Source organism: Manduca sexta, chromosome 14, assembly GCF_014839805.1.
Source record: "Manduca sexta isolate Smith_Timp_Sample1 chromosome 14, JHU_Msex_v1.0, whole genome shotgun sequence".
NCBI lineage: Eukaryota > Metazoa > Arthropoda > Insecta > Lepidoptera > Sphingidae > Manduca > Manduca sexta.
In genome coordinates, this window is record NC_051128.1 from 10,426,836 (window position 1) to 10,442,866 (window position 16,031).

At 34.4% G+C, this 16,031-nt stretch overlaps 1 long non-coding RNA gene across 1 annotated transcript in view; it reads right to left on the minus strand.

Moving 5' to 3' along the window:
- Positions 1 to 4,702: 4,702 nt before the first annotated feature.
- The window catches only part of LOC119189349, a 41,149-nt gene continuing 29,820 nt past the window's right edge, over positions 4,703 to 16,031 (minus strand). The window contains exon 3 of the long non-coding RNA XR_005112357.1: positions 4,703 to 7,187. This is a non-coding gene — a long non-coding RNA (uncharacterized LOC119189349). The remainder of the gene's footprint in view (positions 7,188 to 16,031) is intronic.

Sequence of the window (16,031 nt, forward strand, 5' to 3'; positions counted from 1 at the left end):
ATTAATAATTTAGTTAAAGGCAGATTTCACATTACCATTTTCATGCTTGACATCGTTGTTTATTCGATAAAAATAAAAAAAAGTTGTGTAGTCCTTAACTATTTATAGCTCATTGACATGCCGTAATATCGAATATAATAACTATATATCTATATGAACATCTATATAAATAATCGATACTTTAATTCACTCCTTTCATTCTAAGCACGTCTTCGTTTAGAAAATGCAATTTTATTTTACTGACCGTAAGATTTAACTCACAAAAACTCTTTATAAAACTGTCCAGGAAATGAATCTAAAAAGTGTAACAAATACTTACATAATGATAATTATGCCTACATTATAACATAAATTCCGGTTTTCGCAACATGCCCTTAATTAAAGAATAATTGATAAGTTCAGAGCCGGACTAATTAAGATAGGAGAGTGAATTCGGCAAAGGCCGTAATCAAAATGTTTAACTGTAAACGTGTAATTATTATTATTGTGCAAAATGTAATTACCACAAAAGATATTTATTGATAAAAACATATAAAAATATGACACTGCACTCTGTGTATCGGTCGGCGCGCGATAAAGGGGGACCTGCACTTACGCGCCGGAGTCTATTTATAGTCAATGTTTATGTACCTCAGAATAAAAACAAAAATTAATGTATACTAATATTGGAAAGAGGAAAAAATTGTGAGTTTGAAGGTATGTAGGGACTAATTTCTGTAACTACAGGAACGATTTTGAAAATTCTTTCACTAAAAGAAGTTTTTCCTGAGTGGTATTGGTTACTTTCTTTAGGAAAATATTAACTCTGCAAAAACTTTTAAAAGGGCCTTTTTGAGACGGACCACGGGACAAAAGCTAGTAATGAATATGCATAAGTCATGAAAACACATGAAAATCAGTTTTCATGTTGTAGGTACTGTAGTTTGTCTCACTAGAAGTTAAGGATGGATGAAGGAAAATATTTTTTGAAATACGAGTGGCAACATGAAGATTAACTGCCGTTGCAATTAATTTTCAAAGGCTTCACTATAAGATATTATTTATGGTTTGTTATATAGTATGAAAAATATTATATTCGATATAATTCATAGATTCATTTTTAAAGAAATATTTTCGTATATAAAACTGCGCTCATTATTTTCGCTAAATGACAAGACTATAAGTACGCGAACGGCGACTGGAATGTGCTACAGTTTAAACGAGGCTGCGCGGGAGTTGAACCGGTCGGGGGCGCTCGCCCGCCTCCGCGCAACTTCGGGGAAAGGCCGCCAATGATTTATAGCTAAAATTAAACCGCGCTCTGTACCGGGCTCCCATTCTTAATCACGCGACTAATATTCGTGCGACATAGACGACATTCGATATTTGAAAAATCTTTGATCCTATTACGTGTGAAACTGGACCTAATGTTCATTGAAATGTAGTCCAAATTTATTTACGTACTTTAATAAGATACGGGTTTCTCTGTATACAATTAATACACTATATAGGTAAAATAAATATTTTCCCAAAAGAATTTCGATTACCGCAATCTTTAAACTAAAATTAATAAATTTGCATATTCCAATCAAATTTATATAAATAAAATGACATTGCGAAACAGTAAACATATTTTACAGAGTTTATGATCACAATATTATAAGTTTTACACAAAAAAACGTAATTTTACATTTCCTTATATTACTTTTGATTGAATATCGATTTTGATAATAAGATTTCCACATCATAAAATTAATTAAATTCGTACAATTTAAAATAAATTTAGCAGTTAGCTACTCCCTTTAGCATAAGCTTTTAACGCTGTTTCTCATAAATAGGACCCAGTACGAAACTCGACCAAGGATGTCAACATAATTTTAAAAAATAACAAGGTGCGTGGACCGGTCACATCTGTCGAGAACCAATTACTATTAGACTTAACGAGTTCTAGGAGTTGCAACCCTCCATTTATAGAAGGCGTAAACCGAAAATTGTTCTGCTAAGTGAACCCTAGGGCGAGCTGAAGATTGTAATCTTCGGTTATGATTAGCTCATCACTATTGTAAGTGATTGCGGGTAAGTAGCGAACCATTTTTAATATTTCATCGATTTCTTGCAATTTGCTTCTTGACACTTTAGTAAAATATATGGCGGAGACAATTTCAATTTTTCACTATGTTATGGTAGTAAAATAAGGAGTAGGTATGCTAATAGATCGATTAAAGCATTGCACTTGATATGAGTATACAATAAATACACTTCAGATTGTACCAAAAAAAAAAAAATAACAACATATTTAAAAAGGGGGGGGGGGGGTTTCAACGGGGCTGCTCAATTTTCTGATAGCAAACCCTTCTAGTATCTAAAACAGTATCATCCAAAACATTAAATTACAAAAAACTATTAAATAATTATCTATAAACAGTTCATTAATTAATATCGAACGATCAGTAATACTATCCCAGGTCACCGGGAAGACCGGTCATACGGCGACGAAATCAGATCACGAATTGCCTTTAAACAGCTATATCGATTTTTATATAATTTGACGGTTTTTGCCGTATGATTGACAAGTTAACAGACACCGTTGCGGGAAGTCGAAGGAGTTAACGTAACTGATATGCATAATTACGAACATAAATACTATGGACATTTTCTTTTAAATGTCACCGGTTGCGATAATTGACCCCTAATTGTTAGACCGCGATCTAAGCGGGTAATTATTTACTCTTGACCTATTGATCAATTTCGTATATGGTTTTAATAAGTTCCAGTGACTACCGGCTTTGTGGCAGATTTGTTGCGTGTTTCTGAGTAAATTGTTTTGCTATTACAAACGAATTGTAAACACAAATGGAATTCTCTCACCACTGATAATGCCGAACGATATTTCCACACAAAACACTAGTAGCCTAGAGTCCATTTAACTCATTTCCTGCCGGTTTCCCTTTCTTATTTTAATAAAAAAGATTTGCGAACCACATTTATGCATATTAGTACCTATATATTGTGTCGGGTTACCTTTCAGAAAACTTCACCCTTCTTCGCTGCAAAACACATAATGTCAAACAGTAATATTACGAATCTGAAAACATAGAACGTTTAATAAGATATTAATAAGTGTCAAACGATTTTCAATTAATTGGATCACATCAAATCAGAATGATTTCTAATTTTTACTCGAATGTTAGACATTGAAATAAAACTATTTTACTTGTTCGAAGACTTTGCAGCCTTCATACTCACGGGGCAGACTGTCAGATCACTCAGAAAGTATTATTAAGTATTACAGCGATAAAATCCGCACAATAATTTCATTTCAAAGTATTCTCAATCCAAAAACACGTGGTTAACAACCCTAACAACCATTCAAAACCTCAAACTTCCGCAATTGTCATGAGTCATCGCGATCTTCAATTCCGCATTGTTCTTATTGGTCAATCAATCGGGTACCAGCCTCAGTATAGCGATAATATCGGCCAGTGTTACCGCTGCAGTGGCGTTATCTGAATCTCGCTCGTAACTACGGCCCACGGGTCGTTCCATACAAATTGTATGGCGTATCTACTACTACTTTTGGGCATAGTTAACCTTATAGTTTTCTTGTCCGATGTTCTCGGTTGCTAATGGGCGCGATTCGTCTGGGAACGCGTGAATGGCCAAGATTTTAGATATCACGCGTCTACGTTTAATATCTGCTATTGTGGACTAGATTTGTTAGGTTATAGATTAGGCTAACGGTCTGTATTGTTTATAGTATTTATGCTATTTACGGGGGGTCTCTCATATGAGAGTCTGGGTAGGTACCACTGTTACGTCTGTTTCTGCCGCCTAGTAATAGTGTTATCACTGTTGTGTTTCGGTTTGAAGGACATTGTAATTACTGGTCATAATGAGACTTCATAATAAGACATCTCATGTATCAGGATGGCAAGCGCAGTGGAATACCAAACAATACTTTGTAATTCAAGTTCTTGGATAGTGTTTCTACCTTTTATGGGCGGTCGTATTGCTTACTATTAGGCGAACGACTATCTCGTCTCGCCATGTAAAGAAATAAAAAAAAAACTATTTTCTTACTATGTTATGTTTGTAAAAAATATTATCGATAACAGTATATAAATAAACCAAACTGAATGTTGCATTCTGATAATGATTAAGAAATAAGAATATTGACAACACACGAACTGCAAAACCTAGAACTTAACGGTTACAGATAACATTACTTCCTTGTCCTAAAAATATTTACATGCTGACATTTAATCCTATAAATAAATACAACTTTAAACCCAATGTAAAAAGTGAATAAAGCTGAATATTTTCTAGAAACATCTGTAATGTGCGAACATAACCATCTTAAATACTAGATCCCACGCCAACCCATCATTCAAGATGTAACCTTACAATTCACCCGGTAAGATTGCCCATGTAACCAGAACTACACATCGAGTCGTTTAAAATAGCACATCACAACATTATGTTCGCAATAAAGACGCGCGACCTTGATCCGCCATAGAAATATAACATTAAAAAAATAACGTTCCGCGAAAATGGCACATGCAAACTACGCTTTCCTCTTAAATGTACGGTATTTTTAACTCTCATAAAGATCACCAATGAAGATAGGAGATGGAAATTAATTCGCGACATCCAGACGAACATCGCGCGAAATGTCGACTGACAGACGACCCCGATACTCGTAAAAAACGCGAGAAGCTCCCAGGTTCAACAGAATGATCTTATTACATGCTTCTAGGAAAGAAGGCTTCGAGCTGTCAATTCGAGTTGTATTCGGATGTATCGTTTTTATTCAACTATAAAATTAATCGCTTATTGCCTCTGTGATGTGATGGTTGTTAATTCAAAATGCAAAATTACGTAAAAAAAAATACATTATAGAGACGACTGAAAATACTGCCAAATAAATAAGGAAATGTATTTCATCAAGATCCAATAAGGTTGAATAAAATAAAACAGCATGAAACACATTTACAAAAACAGTTTTAAACATCAATATGTACTTTAATGCAATCTACATTTCAATACGAGACACTCAAGAAAGCCATCCATCACTCACATTATAAAACATAATTTAAGGTAATAAAACGTCATACTGATACATTTCCATATCTGATTAGCAAATAAATATGTATTATATAAAACGAGTTTTATAATGAGTAAAAAATTATGTCAATCCATCAAATAAATCAATTGTCACGTCGTCAATCATTATTTTATTGTCATTGCTTGTAATAAACGTTTTTAAAGCGGTCATAACTTTAACAGATGACAAAACAGAGAGTGCTGAGCCCCGGACACTGGACAATACCGGTTCAAACATTACCCGCTAAAACTGGGTATATATGTACCAAATACGTAAGTTTAGTTTTAATTTTTGTGGATACGGCACATTTTAAAACATGCGTTATAGCAAAAAGATTTTCATGTGTACATGATTTAGAAAAAAAAATTAAATGAAAATTTTAAAATCGAAAACAATTACTGTGAGAAAGACTGATAAAACTTGCAAAAGCTGCTATTGTACTTCACGATACTTAGAGCATTGAAATAAATTTGATATTCATTATCAGCTTACAACGAGCAAAAAAGCGACGTGTTTAATAAAATATCTTAATGTCTATAATATGTTAATAAATTATGAGTTTAATTTATTGTTTAGATGCAAGTCAACCCAAAATAACAGCAGAATGTGTGGTACATTGTAAACTATACCATTGCAAATACACGCATTTTTTAAAAATTGTACTTACAATACTGCTCTCCCTGAAACTAAAATCAACCCAAATTAATGAAAGCACCAATCCCTCAATGTACCCTATAAACCATACCACAATTTTTTTTAAAAATGTACTTACTACATTTTGCCCCCTGACACCAAAATCAACAGTAACTGTCGAGAAAACGAGTTGTGAGATACAAACTGAGATTAAAGTAATTACGAAGGACAGCGCTACTTGTTATCCAGCGCCTAAGCGAAAACAACAAAATTATGCATTTAAACCGTAATTCTTTGTCATAATACTCAATTAAATTTGTTTATTGGTCCACATTCATAGTTTTACGATCGCCTTTAATTATATCGCGGAATGAAATCTCTGATCAAATGCAAATTTTATATCAGATAGAGGTTTAGAAAGTAATATGAAATATAATTTATCTTTGTATAGATAAGTTCACATTTTCTGAGTGTTCATTATTCATTAATTTCTTTAAGTTATACCATATTTTCAGTTATAAAATTATAAATTAATTGATATGATTTCTTCTCCTACACTGGGTCTAGGTTGTTTTTTTTTTACTGAAATCGCATATGGTTCAGTTCATAGTTATGATATACATTTCCGCTGAAGATTTGCGCCCAATATAAAATTTCCGTAATTTTTTTTTCTAGCTTGAAGGCAGTGTAGTGATATTTTACTAAAGATAAATTATTCGAACATAATCCACCTAAAAATCAATCCGATGAGACGCACATAACAATTTTATTTTATTATGCTTAATAATAGTACACATTCATCGCGATTTCTAATACTTCCAAAACCATTCCACGAAATCTATATTCAGCGCCATCTATGGACCAAAAAATATTCTTAAAACTTCCAAATCATAACCTTAACATTCAAACATAAAAAACAAAAAGCACGCTAGCAATTCAGTTTATCTTGTGTGCGTATCGGGGCCGGCGGCGCACCGAGCGCGGCCGCATGCGCCTGCGCATGACACCACAATGAAACCTTTCACCCATTTACTACCTGCTACCTGCTACCTGCTGGCTACCCGCTGCTGGCACTGTTAATAATCTACATCTTTGATACCCGCTCTACATTTCCGGATTCTAGAATGGCATTGCATAAAACAATATCTTTGTAACGGGTAAGATATTATGGCTTTAAATTGCTTATCAAAGATTAAAATGAATAACCTTTTAAATACAATCTATCGATAATATTTATCAGAAGCTGTCTAACTTTTTAATGTAATGGTTGGTTATACATAGATAGGTACTTAGTCTGATACGCTGGAGAGAAATCATTAAATACTGTTATGTTTTATGTATACTTATAACAAAATATTATATTACTTTCAATCTTCAGTACAAAAACCGCAAAATCTAAATACAATTTCAACCATCAACATTCACTTACCATTACTTGGTGCAAAGGCGAAACAATCCCGCTGACTGTTTCCTGAAAAAAAAAACAAATTTAAAATGTAAATTCATTATATATTTGAAGTAAATTATCATTAAACATATTTTGTGTTTTCAACAAATATGTTAAAAAAAAATCGACAAAATTTTCTATTTTTCATCATTTTTTAATCTTACATGAATCTGATTAGAAAAATATTTGAAATTAGAATGTTCGCACTAATAATATCTAAATATTTAATCTGTATGAACGATAGTAAATACGTCACAAAACTTTCCAACATAAATATTTTTAGTATTCAAATGTCACGTTCGAATTAAACGCACATGCTACATCAAACATATTACGTGCAAACTTGACCTTTAATCTAGCCTCTACAGAATTCATAATAAACATATAAACATCTGTCCGTATCAAATCAAGGGAATAGAATCTATGACCCCTGACAGAACGGTGCGCATTAACAACGGCGCCACACGGATCGTCGGGCGATTCATCACGGCTAATTATTCCGAGTTCCTTTACGACTTGTAACTTTACCTCTAGTTAACAGTTCCATTAGTTTACTTGAGAAATGAAACTCGGGGCGAAACATGACTTGACACATAAAAGGTAAACACAACACTGGTTTTGGCGCCAAAAGGAAATGTCACGGGCTAGTAAACAATATATTATTTCACTGGCCGAAAATTACAACTTTTTAAATTTAAAAATAGAACACGATTCAAATTTGCTATTTGTGAGAAGAAATACAAAACAAAAATTCACTGTTGACAGTAACGATAAATAATAAACACGCCACTGTTTATAACACGTGTCCAAAAATGTATTATTTGTGGCACAAATATTTGAGTTACATCGAGTGAGGTCGATTGTCGCCAACTGTTTAATTATGCCGCCTGTCCCGATTCATTACTGCATTCTGGGTTCAGGGACGGAACGGTTGGATGGTTTGTTTTTAAATCGTTAATATTTTAGTAAATAATATTTTATAAGTTTAAAAAAATCAAGAATGAAAAAAGCATTACTTATAATAATTAATATAAGATCCAGAGTAAAACCACTTCTTATATGAATCACCATTATTATGCTTCAGATATTCACTTATAAAATATGTATAGTGTGTTTGTGGAAACACATTATTAACATAATGAAGGTATCAATTTTCTTCTCAGGTGGCATTTAGTAATTCTCCCAACATATGATTAAAGACGTCCACTTTGACTTTGTTTTAAACACATGATATTTCTTTTTTTAAAGTAGTTCTTAAATACTAATAATTTAAACGCCTTCTGAACGAAAAGTGAACTTCACAATTTTTATCTTTTTTTTATTTATGTTACAATACTTAAAATTCACATAAACCACCACAATATTGGCAATTATATATATGACACACAACACATAAATATCGTAAAAATATTAATAAATCCTTTATCTTAAATTACAATTGTACACGGAACAACAAAAGTCTTAAATTATGAAAAACCGTAAAACCGTCTACAACCCAAATGAATCTCCATATAAACGAAATCACATATTTTTTCGGGCCCCCAAGTACGGCCCACGGCCCGTCTGGAGAGGTCAGGGTTGCCGACGCTCGTCTTTTGACCCCCACGCATCCTTCCTTCACTAACCCGCTATTAAAACGTACGTACATCCCTTTCGTACAGGCCGCGACACTTTGCTTGACTTTTAACCCTTCACGTCATTGTCAGCGTGTTCCTTTTCTGCCACACAACATTCCACGTACAGCCGTTTCACTCTAACAGGTTATGACATATCGGTCGACATATGACCCCCGCTTCGACGGTGTTCCGTCCTTTTTTATCTTTAGTTTTTAATGTATGTGCGTCCTTGTCGCTCGTGTCGCGACCCCTACACTAGCCACTTGAATAGATTAAGTGTTTTCGTACGAATGCGGTGCGGGTTCAATATTCATTGATAGCTGGTACGTTGGCATTTTAAATGCAAGAATGTATTTGATTGTTTCCTTTGACTAGTACTATGTAGTACTAAACTATATATACAGGTATTTAGTATTACATTGTTGTAATTTGTCTGAAATAAAAAACACCTTGAGTGATGTAACTGAAATCGGAGTCCTTATTGAGAGCTTCGAAGATTTTGGGGGAAATCGACATACATTGTCGTAAAGATGGTACAGTTTTCTTTTTGAACTTGTGTATCTGTATCTCTGTATTAAAAACAACAGGCAACAAAAATCGCAACTCAACTCTTTCCACCTACAAAAACTCTTACATTTGAACACGTATACACACTGAACACAATTCTAGAAACAAACAAATAGTTTCTCTTTTCTGTATGATAAGGTAGACGTTTATGATTTTTATCGCCACGACCTTAAGGATTATATTTATTACGGGTCCTGGGCACGAAGCTGTGTATTACTCCTACGCGCAACACAAATATCTGCAAATGTCCCGATGTTCGACTTAATCTCGACATCTCGGGACATTTAGCACTTCTAAACTCATATGTTAAAGTTACACCTACGAATAAAACTGTTCTGTAAACTCAAGATCTTTGGAATTGAAACATTAACCCCTTTGCATCATATTTATAGCATTTTGTCAAACATTTTTCCTTATTTATTATCATTGTTCATAATTTTTTTAAATGGCAGAAACAAGAAATCCTAGTCATTAGAATGTTGTCAGTAAATATTTTGTTATTGGTTAAAAAAATCTATCATTTATAATTACAATTCAAAGACAATGACATAGAATTTAAGGTTATTAAAAAATAAGGCACCATTATAGAGTATCAAAAAGGTCTTTAATTGGCACATAAGAAAAATATATGAAAAATCCGAAACAAGGAAATAGAAAGAAAAATACACATTTTAGTATCAATCACTTTAATTAAACGATCAATCCAGAAAAACACAAATTCCAAGCAAAACCATCAACAACTTCTACACAGAATTAACATAAAGTGTCCACACAAAATATAGTGGTAGAAACAAGTGGGCAACAAATTGCCAGCAATAAGTGTGCAGAAGCAGTACTCATTTACGCTCGGTGTTTAGCGGACGCTGGGCACCGAGCGTATCGGGCTCGTAAGTTTTTCTACGGCTGACCCGCGGCGATTGAGAGCATTCCGAGAGCTAACACTGCTGGAGCGGAGGTATGAAGGGGTGGAGTTGGTTTTTTCTGGATTTTAACTGTTCTTTGACATTTGCAATCGAATCACGTTGGAAATTCGCCGGTATGTTTAAGGTTATTAACAACCATATAAATAAAAATCAGTTGCCACATATGTAAAAACAATACTTGAGAACAGCTCCGGCTTGATTGATTCATTGGCTGTTGCGTTCCTAATATCAGGACAAGCTTTATATCAAAGAATACTTTTGATAAATCAACGGAAAAAGTCGGAAAAGTTAGCAATTTGTGTGATATTTTTTCGTAAATACAAAACAATCTTTTATGAGAGATTAGATGGTTCCAACTTGAATCAACACATTTTTAAAAAAGATGTTGATTTAAATGTTAATAGTATACAAAGTAATGAGTTGATATAACTTTTCACTGTTTGTCTCGACTATAAAAACTTCATCGACTTAAATTACCCAGTCCTGGAATATGCCATTTATCCTGTGTAGTGTTTCCAGAAAAAAATGTGTTTCCGACGCAATCATTATAATGAGGATTATTAGCTTTTTTAATTCTGACACTATCAGCACTTATAAAAATACTATGATAAAGTAAACGACTGTCCAAAGGATTACCCTTACCTATCTGTTTAGATATTATAATGTTATTGACTTTTAGTCAAGCTGAAATACGCATACATTTCAATTTAGTCATTTTTTTATTAACAGTTAGATTTCACAATTTATTATAACAAGCTTATAAAGCAAAAAAGTCATCAAGATCGAATCATTCAAGAGATAAATGACATTAAATATATTTAATGTATTCGACCGCTTCCATAAAAGCGCCAGTGATACGCGATCAGAATGTGTGAACATAGCGGCAAGTAATTAAAACAAGCGCATTTCAATAGCAAAACAGCCACATCCAACATTCGCAGATCTGGGAGAAGAAAGCGCGATGTCTGTCGAAGGCAAGCGGCGAGCGGCGCGTGCGCAGCCCGTGTTTTTGCGCGAATGAATATTTATCGGCCTCAGCGACCATTAGCGTTGCGACTTGCTTGCTAGCGGTAACCTGCGATTGCTCTGATGTTCCACCTTTTATACAATTATGTTTTATGGAAATCGAAGGTCTGATTTAAATGTGAAGTTGACTGTACTTTTGTCGCAGCGTGAGCTGAATAAACTTTAATGGCATGTATTTTATACTTGGATGGTATGGCAAATTGTTATTGAAGTTATTGTCGTGTACAAAGAGTCTAATCTCTGGAACAATATACTCCACTACTTCGTTGGAAATAACGCACAAGAATATAATTCGAAGGTTGGATTTGTTTATTCATCTCCTTGTTCTATTTTGTTTATGTTAAACTCATTTTATTATACACTGCATAAGAGGGAATTTCTTGTAAAACCAAAAACAAATTGGTAATAACATCGTTATCTATAATGACTGGACAGTTATAATTAATTCCAAAAAATAATCAACTCTTTAGAAATCCCTTTCTACACGTACAAAACTACAAATAATAGGAAGATTAATAGTTATATTTAAACAAAGCACCAACGTCAGCTATTCGTAATGAAATAGCAATCCCATTTCCGGATGCTCACGATTTTTACACTTCAGCGAGCAAATATCAAAAGGCAGCAGTTTCTTAAATTAAAGTGCGTTAGTATTAATTTAAATTCGTAGGCACGTCAGTTCCAATTACTAGAGCTCTCTTTGTGTAGAACAGTATTGCACTTTTTATACTGGAATCATATTAATAAAGTCGTTCTATGATTGTGGATGTAGAACGGACTCTGAATTCTGAGATGATTATGAAAAATGACTAATTATATAATGAAGTATTAGTCATAATAGGTATTAGTCATAGTAGGGATAATGATCCCAAGGGTGGTAGCCAACACGTCTTTTCACAATCGTTAATGCTAATAAAAAAAAATATGTATATCTATTCTAAATTCATATTGCATATAGAAAAAAAATAATCTAAATTTCCACATATTGTCTTAACTTCTAAACTTTACAGATTAACAATAAATCTGTAATCGCAATTTTTTGATTCTTTTTTTATTTTAATTGAATGACTAGCATGCCACTCACCTGATGATAAGTAATTACATATTTATACATTAGTACCTACAAAAGCGAAAATTGATTATCGATCAGGTAATCCTAAACTTTTTATTTGTGAGTGGAACGGTTATGTTGTTTTCACCGGTCTTGAACATTCGACCGAGTCCCTAACCCCTGTATACCCTATACCAGCATACCAACCAAAACCCGCGGTGACCTTCTTTGACGCATAAAGAACGGCCCCGGGATATCTTATTGCTCTCGGAACCTCTCGAATAAAGGGGGGTAAGACAACCCCGTACGTTAAAGAGCGTCTAATGCTTGTAAGTATACGGGAAACCAACCACCCTCTTTGTCGTCCACCTTGGAATCGGTGTAGTCGAGCAAGCACCCCCTACTGCTCGTTCTGCGACTCTCTAAGACCTAATTAGTCGCCTCTTACGATAGGCATGGGATGACGTGGCGGAATTCCCTAGGTGACCCTGACCCACAAGACACAGGTAATCCTACAACCTTTGGGGCGAATTACGTATCAAATATCGGAACCTCGACCCCCTCCCTTCCGCACCCAACGATAAACAAACCATATTATGTGAAAATAAAACCCGTATATTGAATCATAAATAAAGAAAAAAATCTACAACCTTACTTCTTACTTTTATTACAATGCGAAAGTTTTTGAAAATCATTGGATGTTTCTTAGAAGTAAGAACGCATTTGTATGAAATTTAGCACAAAGGTAAACAACGACCTTGATTAATACGTAGGCTTTATCCCGGTAATTTACTCCCATGGGAAATAATATAGATTGCACCAGGTTCGTAGAGGTGGCTCTATAAATCACTGCAATGTGTTTTAGGAATTTTTGTAGATGGAAAAGCTTTTCATGCGGGAAATTCCGCGAGCAAGACCCAGTTACAATAAAATTAACCCGTGACGAAACCAAGTCCTGCGTATAATAATATATATAATAATATCAACGCTGTATTATTTACTGTCCTACTGCTGGCCACGGGCCTGCTCTTCTACTGAGAGTGGCTAGGCCTTAGTCCACCACGCTGGCCTAGCGCGGCTTGGTAAACTTCACATGCCCTCAAAAGTCCTATAGAGAACTTATCGGGTATGCAAATTTCCGCTCGATGTTTGCCTTGACCATGAAAGCAATCGATAATTCACAAAGAATACACACAAAATTTTAGAAAACTCAGAGGTGTGTGCCCTTTACTTTTGAACCTACGAACACTTGTCTCGACAATCCATTCCAAAATAAGCTATCGCCGCTCAAAGCCAGTCCTTACTATAACAAATATTTTAATTACAGAGAATTACCATGAAATTCTGCAATCTAATTTAGAAGCTGTTAGCTATTTGCATACAACATTGGCACTTGATCATTGCACAATCTGAGTTCCGTGTATTGAGAAATCGCATGAAAAATGTTCTACTATCAAATTTTTATATCGAACATCATTTGTTTAGACACGCGTATAATAACATTAAAGATGATCAATGTGTTCTATTAATTATTTATTTCGTGTTATGATACTCTTTTGATATGAATCGGAGGTGATTAATTTTATGTTTTAACGCCCCGATTCAAGCGGATATAAACGTTAATTTGTATCGGTCATTTCGTTTGGCGCTGGGTAACTTGTATTTAACTACCCGTTAAAGTTATATGTAAATTGATGACTAATAAAGTCGAAAGACTTCAAGTGCAGTTGCTTCGCCGACCTGAAAACCATCTGTCAGTGTTAATATGCAAGTGCTCTCGAAACGTGCATCACGACAGTTCCAAGTAAGTTTTTGTCTGTAGAAAGGTCGTTAATGAATCAGATGATTCCTTCCAAATCCAGTGTACCACACAATTTAATGTTTGCTTACCGTTCTCCACGCCTTAAAGTTATTATAATATACCCTCATAATCTGTACAGATCAACTAGCTAAAAGACATTCAGCAACAAAAATGAAGCCGCTATCTCCTGATTCTCAGGATGATGATGATTAATACACCCAAATAGTCAAACTAGCATTTCAATCAAATGTGCCCTAAACAGCTAATATAATTAAGCAATACTGTAAAAAAACTTATTTCCATAATTATATTCTTTGAATCAGCTCTAATTTCTGCATATTTTTTAGTGATAATAAAAAACAATAATATGTCCCGTGGCCGCTATTAACCGGCCGTGTGCTGATGCGTTACTTTCTCGCTATAACATCAACCAGTTAGAGATGTCTAGTTTTTGCCGCGTATCCGGTGAGGTGTAATAATTGCACGTCTATGGTACGAAGATGTGGGCCCCGATGGACGTTTCCGTTCGGCTTTTTCTGTGCCGCGATTTCTTCTTTGAACAGCCCAGTACTCGGTCTTCGATAGGTTACTTAACATTCAATTTAGTCCTGTTACAGTTTGGCTCGTAAAGATTTTTGATCGTCGGATTTGTCATCGTTTAAGGTTTTAAAGGACTTATAAGCCAAAATTCAAAATTTCATAATTTACCTGTTAATGGAACTTTTTTGCGAACTCTTGTTAGGGTTGCCAACCGTACTATAATATATATTATAGTACTATAGGCATGATTCTAAATTTCATAATTTACCTGTTAATGGAACTTTTTTGCGAACTCTTGTTAGGGTTGCCAACCGTACTATAATATATATTATAGTACTATAGGCATGATTCTAAATTTCATAATTTACCTGTTAATGGAACTTTTTTGCGAACTCTTGTTACAAAAATACTATTTTTCAACACCTCAACCCAATAAACAAATCCTTCAATTTAAAAATATATGAACGCTCCTTTATCACTAGCTTTTGAGTGATAGGACAGCGTGTATCCAAACTTTTATAGGAAAAAATCAATAACAAATATAATAATTATATTTCTATATATTTTTGCTTTTGCCATAAAATACTATATTTTTAGTGTACTATATTTTTTATTTGAAAAATACTATATTTCACCGAAGAATCGTTGGCAACCCTAGTTAGTATCCAAAACATTTTGAACGCGTTCCGAAAACTTAGTGGTTCGTTCCAATTCCTCTAAAGTCAATCGATACCCATACAGTAAAGTAAACAATTGATGTAATATTTAAACTATTACAAGGAAATTGATAATAATATACCCGTCTTTCATCTTTCAACACAAACCGTGTTGTGACAGCGGGCGTGTCGCGTGTCGTGGCGTGTCGTGTGTCGCGCGTCACGGGTCGCGTGCCCGCGGCGGCTAATGTCGCTAACTACCGGCTGCGCTGCCGCCGTTTTCTCTATTGCGTGACGCGGCTCCGTTGTCGCTCACGACAATTCTTGGAAACTCCGTAAATACATAGGATATGGCAATTTTTGAATTAGGAAAGCCAGGGTCATGGTTGCCAGTAGCGATAGATCCATATTACCCAATCCCTGTGGGCTTCCCTTTATATAGAATCTAACATTAGTACGATTTGCAAACCATATTCATGAATATCAGTACCTATATGTTGTGCCGGAATCCCTTTGGGAAAGTTTCACCTTTCGTCACTGCTGTTTAGTTTATTAGAAGTTTATTTTCCTCACAAACGCCTATGAGGTCGTATTACTTTTTAATTATTTGCAATCATTAATTTAAATAATTTAATAGTTCAATATAACATCATTTCCTCAAAGACATTATAGACATGGGTGTCTTTCC